We start from the raw sequence: 3,523 nt of genomic DNA, 5'->3' as shown, positions 1-3,523 counted from the left end.
TGGGTCCGCCGGCACCAGTTTTGGCCCGAGCCGGCGAAAAACGGGCTTCTGGGGGCGCGACTGGGGCCTTTTTTTGGCGCCGGCGCGGCGAAATCGCCTGGGGAGGGCCTGTTGGGGGCGCAGCTGGAGATGCCCTTAGTACTCCTCGTGAAGGAGACGAGTAGGTGCAAAGTCCAAGCGTTGCCAATTTCCATGTGAGATTTAATTGACAAATAAATTCCTTGTACTCCTAGCTCCTACTATATATTTAGTGCACTCCTCACCTCAGCTACCTCAGTACATACGCCTCCTGTCTGTGTAGCAGCAGGAGGAGCAGAAGCAATGAGCAGCAAGTCGGAGCAGCGCCTGGACTACGTGCTGGTGCCTCTGGGCCTGGCGGTGATGGTGGGGTACCACATGTGGCTCCTCCTCCGCATCCGGCGACGCCCGGCCACCACCGTCATCGGCATCAACGCCATCAACCGCCGCATCTGGGTGCGCCACATCATGGAGGACCCCTCGGGGAAGCACGCCGTGCTAGCCGTGCAGACGATGCGCAACGCCATCATGGCCTCCTCCGTGCTCGCCTCCGTCGCCATCACCCTCAGCTCCCTCGTCGCCGCCCTCATGGACAGCGGCGCCGCCCACGGCCTCTTTTCCGGCACCGCCAGCCCCGCCTAGAACAACAGCAAGAACAACATCGTGTTGGGCGCGGCGGGGGAGGCGGCGCTGTCCGTCAAGTTCCTGGCCATCCTCGTCTGCTTCCTGGTGGCGTTCCTCCTCAACGTGCAGTCCATCCGGTACTACAGCCACACAGGCATCCTCGTCAACGTGCCGCTCCAGGCGCACCGCCACCGCCGCCCCGGCCTCGCCATCGACTACGTCACCTCCACACTCAACCGCGGCAGCTACTTCTGGTCGCTCGGCGTCCGCGCATTCTACTTTTCGTGCCCGGTGTTCCTCTGGCTCTTCGGGCCCATCCCCATGTTCGCCGCATGCGTCGCCATGGTCTGCGCGCTCTACTTCCTCGACGTCTACAAGGAGTGGGATAGGGAGGAGGAGGGCGACGCCCTCGTCGCCGAGGATGGCGAAGGTGACCGCGAGGAGGAAGGAGGGTCGAAGATGGCTACCAGTGCGGTCTGAGAGACTGAGACCAACACCCGGCCGGCCGGCGATCTTGACGGTTCAACTTCTCGTTGAATTTAGATCCATGGTAAGGATTGCCGTCAGAAAATAAATATACCGATGGCTAGGATTTACTGGTGATGTGTACGGTGTTGTACTAGTAGCAATTATCGTGCATGCAAGATTTGTTTTACCAAATTCGCATGTATTTGTTCATCGGATTACCTTATTTTACATATCGTTAAGATTGAAGTACCTTTATTGTTTTGACTCTTAGTTTTCTTTTAGGAAAACTTTTGATGTATTCATCAACTGTTAAGATAATACAAAGAACACCAAAAGTAAAATATACATTCAGATTCGTAGACCATCTAGCAATGACTACAAATACTGAAGCAAGTTGAAAATGTGCAACCATTATCGTTCCTTCCTCATCAAAGCCGGGGAAACTTTGTTGTGTTTTGACTCCTTAGTTGATTTTGCCGTGGGAAGATTACTCCAAAAGTGCGCACATACTAGTACTCCTGGATGAGTGCCGTACTACTCGTAGGAATAAATTTGCAAAATTACTATAGTACAGCACATGCAAACGGGTTGAGACCCCATGCAGACACATGGGAGTTTGCAACGTCTAGGACTCCGAACCCACTTCAATGTGCACAAACTGAATGCTGTGGGCATCAAGATTTCCGCTACAGAAACTATAGAAAAAATTCATTTGTATTGTAGTAGTACACGTCTCCACGCATCCTTCAACGATACTAGATGGCACATCGGGACAGGTACATATCAGGAAGAATTTTTATTTGGGGCGTGTTTGGTTTTTGTCATGAAGTGCAACGGCACGGGTCGTGTCCGTTCCCAAGACCCATTCACGTGTTCGGATTGTCAAAGGACCGGAACCCACTGATTCTAGGGAACGGCACATTCCTCGTTTATGTGGAACCGAGCAATTCCTCTGAATCGAGCAGACCACGCGGAATGATTCGCCCTCGCGTCTTCCTCGGCGCCTCGCGTATCTCCCTCTCTCGTACATCTCCCTCACGGCTGGCACGCACCGGGTGGCGGCGCCCGAACGAGACGAACGACGGCGCCCGAAGGAGACACTCGCTGCTCCCAGCCTCACCGCCGGCATACTCGCCGCTGATGCCGGCGGCGATGACCGGATCGTGGCCGTTCCCTCGCCTTCCCGTCAGATTCGTCAAGGTCCGACGATGGCGGCGGCCATTTAGCCGATAGGTCCTCCGCTCACCTTTCCCTACTGCCCCCTCATGGCCGGCCCCGCGTGTGTCCTGCTTGTGGCCGCCCTTCGCTGCTATTGTTGTTGTGTCCCGTGCTGCTACTGCTGCCGCTAGCCAGCCCTTGCGTGCGTCCTGCTCGTGGCCGGCCCTTGCTGCTCATGGCCTGGACTTGTTCCTATTGTTGTGTGTCGTGCTGCTCCAGCTGGTGCTTGCTGTGCTCCCACTGAATTTTATGTTTTGTATGCGGATGACAGAAAAGCGATGAAGTTCTAGCTGACAGGGCAATATATATCACTTGTTTTGGGCATTTACAATTGAAAGTTTTGTTGTGTGTTGATGATCTTTTTTACCTCTATATGTGTCTTGTTTGTGTTTGGTGCCAAAGATCAATATATTGTACATAATCACAAGAAAACAAGTGGAGATATGAACAAACCCATTCCGTTCCATCTATAAAACCAAACACCAAAATGTAACCATTCCATTCTTTCGAACTGCCCCTACCAAACACAAGGATGGAACCGACCCATTCTAGTAGAATGGAACCATGACATTTCATTCCACTCCATTCCCAAACCAAACACACCCTTCATCTTCACGAAGCCACCGCCATCTTACCTTGAGCAGGACACAAGCCCTAATAAAGCTCAAAGAAATACCTAAAAACTAAGTCCTCCCACCGAAGAAGGCCCAGATCCACCGCGCCCAGGAGGGCCATGGGAGACAAGGCAAATGCGCAGTGCAGCCGAGGACGCAGGAACCCTAACCGCCTTTTCCTTGGAGGAGAGACGCGTGCGTCACAATTTTTGTTAGGCCACGATTTGCGTTACTCGAGGTTTTTCTTCCACACATTGTTGTTTTCAAAAGTAAAGCTACACAATTTTTGTTCAAATTTATAGAGATGTGTTCATATTTGTAACATTGAATATATGTCATATACAAATAAATTTCTTGAGGAATCTAATGGTATTGATTTACTATTTTAGGTGTTAATAATTTTTTGACTTTGGAAAAATCTAACATACACTATACTTTAAATGGAGGGAGTAATCTATGTATTGTATTAAGTTTAGTGTTTTATATTGGTGTACTCGGAGTTAGCCAAGTTTTAAATAGGTTTCTACAATGACACAACTATGAGTGCTTTTCCATGGTAAGTTAGAGCATCTCCAGCCGTC

At 51.1% G+C, this 3,523-nt stretch overlaps 1 pseudogene; it reads left to right on the top strand.

The window, feature by feature from the left end:
• Window positions 1-289: 289 nt before the first annotated feature.
• On the top strand, window positions 290-1,351 carry LOC119368191 (annotated as a pseudogene).
• The last annotated feature ends 2,172 nt before the right edge of the window (window positions 1,352-3,523 follow it).

Source organism: Triticum dicoccoides, chromosome 2B, assembly GCF_002162155.2.
Source record: "Triticum dicoccoides isolate Atlit2015 ecotype Zavitan chromosome 2B, WEW_v2.0, whole genome shotgun sequence".
Classification (NCBI taxonomy): domain Eukaryota; kingdom Viridiplantae; phylum Streptophyta; class Magnoliopsida; order Poales; family Poaceae; genus Triticum; species Triticum dicoccoides.
This window is presented reverse-complemented; position numbering and strand designations above follow the sequence as displayed.